Source organism: Cupressus sempervirens, chromosome 7, assembly GCF_028749045.1.
Source record: "Cupressus sempervirens isolate cs-2001-9-10 chromosome 7, ASM2874904v1, whole genome shotgun sequence".
Lineage (NCBI taxonomy): Eukaryota > Viridiplantae > Streptophyta > Pinopsida > Cupressales > Cupressaceae > Cupressus > Cupressus sempervirens.
The window spans coordinates 801,835,592-801,848,591 of NC_143124.1; positions in this window are offsets into that span (position 1 = coordinate 801,835,592).

Genomic DNA, 13,000 nt, shown 5'->3' on the forward strand with positions numbered 1-13,000 from the left:
AGAGCTAGAAGAACTAGAAGCACTATAGGCTAGGAAATTTCATAGAGGCAAAGGAAAATACAAAGGTAAGTTACCCATCATATGTTTTAATTGTAATGAGGATGGTCATATTGTAGCAATATTTATTGAAAAGTCAAATAGCAACAATGAAGATAAATATAGAGGTAGAAAAGATGACAATAACAAAGGTTATAAGAACAAGGGAAACAATGCTTGTTATATTGCTAAAGAAGAATCTAATGAAGAATCAAATGGTCATGATGATGAAGTTGTGTATGTTTCTATGAAAGATGTGTTGAAATCAGATTTTTGAAGTGAAGAAGATTGATGAAACCTATCATGGAACAATAATTATTTTTTCAATGATGTCAAACCTACTACTTTTTGGTGAGACAATTTCTTACCTTGGTTTGAATGCTATCATTTGTTTGACTGATGAAGGGGATTTGAAAAGAAAGGATAATAAGAGAACCTAGAGAAAGGTTGAGTTATTTGGTGTATAAAAGGAGCACTAAGACCAAGCAAGACATTGATGATATAGGTTATTTTTTATTGGCTATAATGAAAGTATATTTGAGCAAAGACTTGAAGAAAGCTAAGTAAAGAAAAGTGTTTGCCAAGCCTAACTAAGCAAATAGTGCAAGCTAAGAAGAGTTAGTTCAAGCCAAGTAGAAAATAGTGGAAGCCGAGTGACAAAAGTTAGTATGAGTCGAGCAAGTGAAATCTAGTTGGTGTCGAGTGAAGACAATTAGTATGTGTTGAGCACTAGTAAAGATGTAGTCGATGTCAAGCAACCTAGTGTTGGTTGAGCAAATAGAGTCTTAGTGTCGAGTGCCAGGAATATGTGTTAGATTGAAGATTTAATGAATCTAAGATGACTAATTTTATTTCTTGAATTGTGTGAAGCATGTAGAAGATTACTATGATGAACTGGTGGCATTGAATTCAAGATAAACCATTTTGAGGTGAATTCAAAGAGGATTGTAGAGGAAGATTCTAGAAGGGAATAAAATGGAAAACCCTAGAATGGACAATTATGGTTAAGTAGAAAAAGATCTAAATTTTCTATTTATATAGATAGCAAGCCACAAGCAATAGTTTTCATGTGCGAGAACCTAAGAAAGACAAGAAGTCTAGGGTGTTGTTTCATATGGTGGCCAAATAAAAGAGTCTACAATTGGCATACAAAGAAAGAAGGATTAAGAGGATGAATGCTTGAAGGGTGAACAAGATTTTAGAGATGAAGAGGATGAATGCCAAGAAGAATGGAGGAATGAATATCAGATCTATAATCTACAAGTGAGTTGTAATTGTTATCAGGTCAAGTCCTATTGTTACTTTCTAACAATTGTATCAGTTTGGATAAATCCTTTAGATTAAGGTTGAACTAAAAATCATTACTAAATCCTTTAATAGGGTGAAATTCTAATGGAATGTTTGAAAGTCCTCTAACAAGGCTCACTCTTAATAGAGTGATTGAAATCCTTTAACTAGGTCACATTTAATAGTGTGCATTGTAACCATTAATAGAGTTGGCTCCTCACAAAGCTCACTTCAAAAGAGTGAAAATTGGTAGCATGTTACTGGTGGTTTTTCCCAAATTGGATTTTCACATAAAATCCTTGTGTCAAAATGTGTGATTGATTTTTTGGTTTTACATTTTTACATTTCTCCAAAGTTATTTTCACATAGGACAACAATATACATATGTTTAACATATTGAATGCTCAATGCATGCATAAGGATAAGTTGTAGTACTAAAAAGTTCTATATATACATTTGTACCTTGGATAATTGATTCACACACCCCCCCCCCCCCATCTCAGTTATTGTAAAGTATTCCACAAATTGGTATCAAAGAACCAAGTGCTTGTGAGGAGAAATTTTGAATATACTCAAAGCTAAAGATCAAGAAGTACAGAAAGGAGGTACCCAAGCTAAATAGGGAAAACTTTCCTATATGAAAAAGTTTGATGAAGCTACATCTAGGACATCTTGGAGATTATGCACAGTCAACTATCAGCATTGAGCATTTTGATCTAGTTGGAGCCCCAACTGCTAATCAATTGAAATAGAATAAAGAATACAATCAGGAAATTTTGGAGATTGCATCTTCCCTAAGCTACTCAGAGTTTGATAACAGTAAGAATGTGATTGTGTTAAGAAGATGTGGGGTGCCCTACAAGATATCTATGGAGGAGATAAGAATGCGCTGAGGGCCAAAGCTAAAAGCCTAAGAGGAAAATTTGATGAAATGAGAATGCAAGAGGGTGAGACTATAGTCCAATATTATGTAAGGATCAAAGATATTGTTAATTCAATTCGAGGATATGATCGAAAGATTGAAGATAAGACTATGATCAAAAAAGTATTAAGAATCTTGCTACCTATCTATGCTATTAGAGTCTTTGCTATACAAGAATTGAGGTGTGGTAGCAATCTAAACCTTAAAGGACTAGTTGGTAGACTCATTGCTTTTGAACTTTCAAATTTTGATAATTTCAAATGTAAAAATATTGAATCTTATTTCAAAGCTAAGCTAATGCTAAAATAACCTAAAGATAAGAAAAACAAAAAGGTCAAACTTGCTTCTAGTGGTAGTGATACAAATGATGAAGAGCTAGAAGAATTAGAAGCATTGTTGGCTAGGAAGTTTCACAGAGGCAAAGGAAAATAAAAAGGTAAGCTACCCATCATATGCCTTAATTGTCATGAGGTTGGTCATATTGTAGCAAGATGTCAAATAGCAAGAATGAAGACAAATTCAATGGTAGAAAAGATGATAGTAACAAAGGCTACAAGGACAAGGGAAATAAGGCTTGTTACATTATTGAAGAAGAATCCAATGATGAATCTGAAGATCATGATGATGAAGTTTTCTATGTTGCTATGAAGGATGATTCTCATGAAGATGAGGCAACTACATTGATGTCTTAGGTGAACAAAAGTGATAGATGAATCATTGGCAGAGGATGTTCAAATTACATGACTAGAGAAAAAAGTAAGTTCATTACCCTTGAGTATTACAATGGAAATAGTGTTGGATTTGGTAATGATGCACCTTGTCTGACTAAAGGAAAAGGATAAATAAGATTAATAAAAAAGATCATGTATGATAATGCTTACTATTTGGAAGGACTTAACTGTAATTTGTTGTGTGTGTCACAATTGAATAGTTTAGGTTGTAAAGTTGTATAATAGAAAGGCTAAGATCTATGACATTGATGGAAAACTAATTGGAATTGTAGATCAAACTAGAGGTAATCTATTTTATCTTTATATGAATGATGCTATTTATTTTTTTGTATAATTTGATGATGTGTAGCTATGGCACATGAGGTTATTTCATGTAAATTTTGACAATTTCATCAATATCAATAATATGAAAAGAGTTAGAGGTTTTCCAAAACTGAAGAAACCTAATAATGTGATTTAAAAACAATGTTAGTTAGGCAAGATGACAAAGTCTGGTTTTAAAAGTAAGACTCACACTTTAAAAGAAAATCTTTAATTAGTACACACTGATTTATGTGGATCAAGTGATGTGGAAATCTATAAAGGTGACAAGTACATTATCCGATTACTTAAGAATGATGAGGATAATGTTCTTAAAAGAAAAATATGATGCTTTTAAAATGTTTAAGTGGCATTTGGAAAGAGTTATAAAAGGAAAGAAGTAAGAGCTTGAGATGTTTGAGATCTGATAGAGGTGGAGAGTTTACATCAAATGAGTTTGAAAACTTCTATAATGACAGAGGAATCAAGAGAAAAAAATTTGCACCTAGGACCCCTCCACAAAATGGGATTACTAAAAGGAGGAATAGATTTGTAATGGATTGTGATAGAACATTATTGATGGAGAAGAATTTTTCTTTGAAATACTGGAGATAAGTTGTCAATATAGCTATCTATACCTTGAATTGAGTACAAGTGAAGAAAGGTACAAATTCCACACCTTTTGAATTATGGTATGGATACTCACCCAATGTCAAATATTTTAAGGTATTTGGAAGCAAGTGTTGCATTCTTAAGGACAATAGAAATGGTAAACTTGATGCTAAAAGTGAAGAAGGTATATTCCTAGGCTATTCCATAAGCAATAAAGCTTATAAGTGTTTAAAAACTAATACTAATAAAGTTTTGGAAAGTGCAAATGTAAAGTTTGGTGAATATATAGAAGTGCATGAAGATGAACCAAAGAAGGAACCTAAAAATTACATAACCTTTATGTACTACTATGAAGACATGCATGTTGATGATAATAATGTTGCCAACCAAAATACTAATCAACAAGAATCAGTAATTGTTGAGTCACATACAATAGATGTCAAGTTATAGTTAGGATCCAAGTTGTAATTAGAAGTCAAGGTACATTCTGATACTAAAATTAGTTTACATGAAAGGAAAGTTGGATTACTTGATAGAGAAGTGCACAATGAATCTGAAATTGATAGACCCATTATAGAAAGAAGAGAAAAAAATATTGTCAAAGTATGTCAAAAGACATCACCATGTTGGACATATTATTGGAGATAAAGAAGAAAAACCAATGACAAGGAATAGGTTGAGAAATGATACATTTTTATTAAGTATGCATGATCCTAATTTAGTGAAGAATTCAATTAGAGAATGAAGACTACAGTAAAGCCATGAAAGAAGAGATTGATCATATTGGGAAGAATAAAACGTGGAGTCTAGTTCCAAATCAAAGAACAAGAATGTGATTGGAACCAAGTGGGTGTACAGAAATAAATTGGATAAGAATGAAAAAGTCACAAGGAATAAGGCAAGATTAGTATGCAAAGGGTATGCACAAGAAGAGGGAATTGACTATGGAGAGACATTTACCCTAGTTACAAGATTGGAAGGAGTAAGAACTCTTCTTGCTTGCTCTACATACAAATGTTTCAAAGTTTATCAAATGGATGTAAAGTTAACCTTTCTAAATGATATACTAGAAGAGGATGTTTACATAGAACAACTAGAAGGATTTGTTGATCCAAACAACAAAAACATGGTATGTAGATTACACAAATCTTTATATGGTTTGAAGCAATCTCCAGGAGCATGATATGAAAGGATTCACAACTATCTTGTGAAGATTGGTTTTGAGAAGACTGATGACAACAACAATTTGTACTTGAATATAGAAGGCTGTAAAGGAATTGTACTAGCTGAAATATTTTTTGATGATATCATATTTGGAGGACAAAATGCATTGTGTAAGACATTTGCAAATGAAATGAAGAAAGAGTTGAAATGTCTATGTTTGGAGAGATAAATTTCATTGTTGGATTGCAAGTATATTAGATAAAATATGGCATTTGCATCACTCAATCCAAGTATGTGAAGGAAATATTGAAAAAATTTGTTATGGAGGATTCAAAACCTATTAGTACTCCTACGGAGATAGGACACAAATTATCCAAAACTGATGATTATGCTAAAGTAAATCAAACATTGTACAGGTCTATGATTGGTAAATTGCAATATGTAATTCATAGAAAAGTTGATATTGCATTATATGTAGGGATTGTTGTAAGGTTTTCTATAGATCCTAATAAGAATTATTTAATGGCTATTAAAAGGATTGTGAGATACTTGAAAGGAATAGAAGATATGGTCTATACTATAAGAAAAATGATAAGTTTGAATTGAGAGCATATACAGATATTTATTGGGCTAGAAAAATTGATGACAAAAAGAGTACAAGTGGTGGAGCATTTTTCTTAGGAAATAAATTGGTCACCTAGACCAACAAGAAGAAAATTTGTATATCTCAATCTACTGTTAAAAGCTGAATATGTGGCTGCTATAATAAATTACACAAATTTGATATGGATCAAAAAATTACTCAAAGGAATGAAGGAGGAAATTATTGAACCTATGGTACTTTACTATGACAATACAAATGTTATAAACATATCAAAGAACCATGTGATGCATACAAAGACAAAGTACATTGCAATCAAATATCATTACCTGGGAGAGTTGGTTGAAGATAAAGAGGTGAGAATGGAATATATGAATAAAAAAGAATAGATAATTGATATATTCACAAGGGATTTACATAAGGATGCTCATGAATATCTTAGAGGTAAACTAGGGATGATACCCCTATCCAAAGCTACTTGAGAAGCAAGAGTAGTGCCTTGCATCAACTAAGTTGAATGAGATATTATAAAAATTGATGTGGTGGCTCTTACTTTAGGATGTGCCTGAACTAAGGAAGGAGCCAAAGAAAAATATTTATAGTTACATGCAAGGTGATTGAGAAAGAACTTGAATTGATTATATCTGCATGTAAAGATGACAAGTCTTTGGCATTGTTGTCAAAGAGGGGGATATTAGATAAAGTGGGAGATATAAAGCTAAGGGAGATATAAGAGTAAGAGAGATATTAGATGAGATTAGAAATTAGAGGAAGGAACTCATATTAATAGATGGAAAGATTTCAAATACAATCTATAAAGTTTCTTTTTGGTATTGTTGTTGGTATTAGTTTTCCATCAAGGAGAAATAGGGAGATTGTTGAAATGAGATTATTGAAGTGAAAAAGATTGATGAAACCTATCATGGAACAATCATTATTTTGTCACTGATATCAAACCTACTACATTTTGGTGAGAGAATTACTTACCTTGGTCTGAATGCTATCATTTACTTGATTGATGAAGAGGATTTGAAAAGAAAGGATAACAAGAGAACCTAGAGAAAGGTTGAGTTATTTTGTGTATAAAAGGAACACTAAGACTAAGAAAGACATTGATGATATAGTGTATTGTTTATCTACTTAAGGCTATAATGAAAGTATACTTGAGAAAAGACTTAAAGGAGGCTAAGTAAAAAAAATTGTCTACCAAGCTTGACTAAGAAAATAGTGCAAGTCGAGCAAAGTTAGTATAGGTCGAGCAAAAAATAATGGAAGTCTAGCAAAGAAAGTTAGTATGAGCCGAGAAAGTGAAATTTAATTGGTCCCAAGTGAAGATAGTTAGTATGTGTCAAGCACCATTTAAGACCTAATAGATACTGAGCATCCCAATGTTGGTTGAGCATCAAAATAGGGTGTTTGTTGAGAAATCAAAGTGTTAGTGCCGAGTGCCAAGAAAATGTAGATCAAAGATTTAATGAATATGAGCTAACTAAGTTAATTTCTTAAATTGTGTGAAGCATGTGGAAGATTATTATGATGAGTTGGTGGCATAGAATTCAAGATAATTGTTTTGAGACAAATTCAAAGAGGATTATAGAGGAATTTTCTAGAAGGGAATAAAATGAAAAAGTGGTTAGATTCATTGAGTCTTACATAACCCTAGAATGAACGATTATGGTTAAGTGGAAAAACTTTTAAATTTTATATTTATAGAGATAGTAGGCTAGAAGTAATAGTTGTCATGTGTGAGAACCTAAGGAAGACAAGAAGTTTAGGGTGTTGCTTCATATGGTGGCCAAATAGAAGAGTCTATAATTGGCATACAAAGTAGGAAGGCTTAAGAGGGTGAATTCTTGAAGTGTAAAAAAGATATCAGAGAGGAAGAGGATGAATGTCAAGAAGAATAGAGGATTGAATGTGAGGTCTATAATTTAGAAGTGAGTTGTAATTATTATAAGATCAAGTCCTACTATTACTCTCTAACAATTGTATTAGTTTAGATAAATCCTATGGATTAAGGTTGACATAACAGTCATTAGTAAATCCTTTAATAGGGTGACATTCTATTGGAATGTTCTAAAGTCCTCTAACAAGGTTCACTCTTAATAGGGTGATTGAAATCCTTTAACAAGGTTGGCTCCTCATAGAGTTCACTTCAGAATAGTGAAAATTGGTAGCATGTTATTGGTGTTTTTTTCCAAATTGGGTTTCCACATAAACTCCTTATGTCAAAATGTGTGATTGATTTTGTGGTTTTGCATGTTTACATTTCTACAAAGTTATGCATATGTTTAAATTATCGAATAGTCAATGCATGCATAAGAATAAGTTGTAGTACTGAAAAAGTTTTATTTGTACATTTGGACCTTCGCTAACTAATTCAACCCCCCCCCCCCCCCCCCCCCCCCCGCCTCTTATTTATTCTAAAGTATTGCAATAAGATGATTCAGGTGAAGATGAGCCAATTGCATTAGTATGTTATGTAACCAAAGGTGAAAGTTGGATCATTGACAGTGGATGTTTTCATCACATGACTGGGGACAAAAGTAATTTCATTACTTTTAAGCATTACAATAGAAATAGTGTTAGAGTTGGTAATGATACACTCTATCCAATGAAAGGTGAAGGATCAATAAAATTGGCAAACAATATCATGTGTGACAATGCTTACTATGTGGAAGGACTCAACTATAATCTGTTGAGTGTGTTACAATTGAATAGTTCAAGATGCAAAGTTGGATTTGATAATGAGAAGGCTAAGATCTATGACACTAATAGAAAACTAATTGGCAGTGGAGATTAGACTAGAGGTAATCTATTCTATCTTGACATAAATGATGTTACTTGTCGTGTTGTACAATTTGATGATGTGTGGCTATGGCACAAAAGGTTATGTCATGTAAATTTTGACAATTTGGTCAGTATCAGTAAGATGAAAAGAGTCAAAGGTTTGCCAAAACTGAAGAAACCTGATAATGTGATTTGCAAACAATGTCAATTAGGCAAAATGACAAAGTCTAGTTTTAAAAGTAAGACTCATACTTCAAAAGAAATTTTGGAATTAGTTCATACTTATTTATGTGGACAAATTGATGTGCAAAGCTACAAAGGTGACAAGTACATTATTCTATTTGTTGATGATTACTCTAGAATGATGATAGTAATGTTTTTAAAAGAAAAATCTAATGCTTTTCAAATGTTTAACTTGTATCTAGCAAGAGTTGAAAAGGAAACAGGTAAAAGCTTGAAATGTCTGAGATCTAACAAAGGTGGAGAGTTTATATCAAATTAGTTTGAAAATTTCTTTAATGATAGAGGAATCAAAAGACAAATGTCTACACCTAGGACCCCTCCATAAAATGGGATTGCTAAAAGGAGGAACATATCTATAATGAATTGTGCTAGAACACTGATGATGAGAAGAATGTTGCTTTGAAATGCTCGAGAGAAGCTATCAATATAGTTGTACAAATCAAGAAAAATACAAATTCTACACATTTTGAATTATGGTATGGATACTCACCTAATGCCAAATATTCTAAGGTATTTGGAAGCAAGTTTTACATTCTTAAGGATAATAAAAATGGTAAACTTGATGCAAAAAGTGAAGAAGGTATATTCTTGGGTTTTTCCACAAGAAGCAAAGCTTAAAAGTGTTTAAATAATAACAGTAACAAAGTTGTGGAAAGTACAAATGTAAAGTTTGATGAATATATAGAAATACATGAGGATGAACAAAAGAACAAACCTGAGAATTACAAAACCTTTATGTACTACTATTAAGGCATGTTTGTTGATGTTGATGATATTGTAGCTGTTAATCAACAAGAATCGGTGATTGTTGAGTCACATATAATGGATTTCAAGTTGCATTCAAGAGCTAAGTTACAATTAGAAGTTAACGTACATTTTGATGCTAAGATTAGTTTACATGAAAGGAATTCCAAGTTACCTAATAGAGAAGTGCACAGTGAATCAGAAATTGAACTTCATGAAAAACCCATTGTACAAAGGAGAAGAGAGGAAAGGTTGTCAAAGTATGTCAAAAGACATCACCTTGTTGAATAGATCAATTGGAGATAAAGAAGACAGACTAATGACAAAAAATAGGTTGAGAAATGACACATTTTTGTTAAGCATGCATGAGCCTAAGTCAATGAAGGATGCATTAGAAAATGAAGATTGGAATCAAGCCATGAAAGAAGAAATTGATTAGATTGTGAAGAATAAAATATGGACACTAATATCGAGGCTAGAGAAAAAGAATGTTATTGGAACCAAGTGGGTGTATAGAAATAAATTGGATGAGAATGGTGAAGTAACAAGGAATAAGGCAAGGCTAGTTTGCAAACATTATGTACAAGAAGAGGAAATTGACTATGGGGAGACATTTTCTCTAGTTGCAAGATTGGAAGGAGTAAGAACTCTGCTTGCTTACTCTATTTTTAAATGATTTAAAGTTAATCAAATGGATGTTAAGTTAGCATTTCTAAATGGTATACTAAAAGAGGGGGTTTACATAGAACAACCTAAAGGATTTTTTGATCCAAACAAAAAGAACATGGTGTGTAGATTGCACAAAGCTTTGTATGGTTTGAAGCAAGATCCCAGAGCATGGTATGAAAGACTACACAACTATCTTGTAAAGATTGGTTTTGAGAAGACTGATGACAACAACAATTTGTACTTGAAGATAGAAGGAGGTAAAGGAATTTTACTAGCTGAAATATGTGTTGATAAAATGCATTGTGTAGGACATTTGCAAATGAAATGATGAAAAAAATTGAGATGACAATGTTTGGAGAAATAAATTTCTTTGTTGGATTGCAAGTATATAAGATGAAATATGGTATTTACATCACTCAGTCCAAGTATGTAAAGGAAATATTGAAAACATTTGGTATGGAATATTCAAGACCAGTTAGTACTCCTATGGTGACAGGACACAAACTATCCAAAAATGATGATTCTGGTAAAGTAAATCAAACATTGTACAAGTTTATGTTTGGCAAATTATAATGTATAGTTCATAGCAGACCTAACATTGCACTAGTTGTTGGGATTGTTGCAATATTTTCTACAAACCCTAAGGATAATCACTTAATGGTTGTTAAAAGGATTATGAGATACTTGAAAGGTACAGAAGATTATGGTGTATACTACAAGAATAATGACAAGTTTGAATTGAGAGCCTATACAAATGTTGATTGGGATGGAAACATTAATGACAGAAAAAGTACAAGTGGATGAGCATTTTTCTTAAGAAAAAGATTGGTTACTTGAACCTACAAGAAAATAAATTGTATTTCACAACCTACTATTGAAGTTGAATATGTGGTTGTTGCTATAAATTACACAAATGTAGTGGATCAAACAGTTACTCAAAGGAATGAAGGAAGAAATTATTGAACCTGTGGTCATTTACTATGACAATTAAAGTGCTATAAACATATCTAAGAACCATTTGATGCATACAAAGACAAAACACATTGAAATCAAGTATCATTACTTAAGAGAGTTGGTTAAAGACAAAGAAGTGAGAATGGAATATGTGAATATAAAAGAACATATAGCTTATATATTCACAAAGACTTTACCTAAAGATGCACATGAATATCTTAGAGGTAAACTAGGAGTGATACCCCTATCCAAAGCTACATAAGACGTAAGAGTAGTGCCCTACATCAACTGAGTTGAATGATATATTTTACAACTTGATGCAATGGATCTTACTTTAGGACTTTCCTGAAGTAAGGAAGGAGCTAAAATAGAAGATTTACAGTCACATGCAAGGTGATAAAGGGAGAACTTGAATTGATTATATCTACATGTATAGATGACAAGCATTTGGCATTATTATCAAAGAGGGAGATATCAAATAAATTAGGGGGATATCAAAGAGATCAGATCAAAGAGGAAGGAGAAAGATTGTCAAAGAGGGACAAGACCAGATGAGGGAGAATGAGATTAGAAAGAAGAAGAGTTACATTGAAAATTTAAAGAAGAAAGAGATTGTAGCCTATACATAACAAGGCAAACATATTGATAGAGGGAGAGATTTCAATAAAAGGTTTTAAGTTTCTTTTTGGTATTGTTGTTGGTATTGGTTTGTCATTAATGCCAAAGAGGGAGATTGTTGAAATGAGGAAGATTGATTAACACTATCATGAAATAATCATTATTTTGATACTGATGTCAAACTACTACTTGTCAGTGAGACAAATGCTAATTTGGTCTAAATGAGCTATCATTTGATTGATTGATGAAGAGGATTTGAAAAGAAAGGATAACAAGAGAACCTAGAGAAAGGTTGTGTTATATGGTGTATAAAAGGAGCACTAAGACTAAGAAAGACTTTGATGATATAGTGTATTGTTTATCTACTTAAGGCTAAAATGAAAGGATACTTGAGCAAAGACTAGAAGATGACTAAGTAAAGAAATGTGTCTACCAAACCTAACTGAGAAAATAGTGGAAGTTGAGCAAGATAGTATAGGCCAAGTAGAAAGTTAGTTGGAGCCGAGTGAAGTAAGTTTAGTATGTGTTGAGTGATGAAATCTTAGTATGTGTTGAGTGTGAAAAGATGGCAGTAGCAACCATGAAAAAATTAGTATATGTTGAGCAACCCAGTGTTGATCAAGCATGTTATTGCCAAGTGACAGTAAAATTATATTTTGATCAAAGATTTGACAAATTTGAGCTGAAATTTTGATTTCTTGAATTGTGTGAAGCATGTGGAAGATAAGTATAATGAGTCAGTGACATAGAATTCAAGATAAACCATTTTGAGATGAATTCAAAGAGGATTATAAAGGAATTTTCTAGAAGGAACAAAAATGAAAAGATGGGAAGATTCAATTAATTTGACCTAACCCTAAGATGGATGATGGTGGTTAAGGGAGAAAAGACCTCAACTCTCTATATAAGGAGATAATAGGCTAGAAGTAATTTTTCATAGTGAAAACTAGAGATAGACAAGGAGTTTAGGTTGTTGCTTCATATGATAGCCAAATGAAAGAGTTTGTAGTTGGCATACTAAGAAAGAAGGTTGAAGGAGGTAAAGGCTTGAAGGGTAAACAATATATTAGAGACTAAGAGGATGAATGCTAAGTAGAATGGAGGATTGAATATGAGATCTATAATCTTCAAGTTGTTGGAATTAAAGGTAGAGTAACTAAGAGGGGGGTGAATCAGTTACTTACAAAAAAAAAAATTAATCCACAGATCCCTTAGATGTCTTAAAGATTTAGTTACTACTGATACTCAGTAAACATAACTAAAATGTTGTAACTTGGTAATTAAATTGTTACTTATCTTCAAGCAAACATGCATGCAATTGAAAACAAA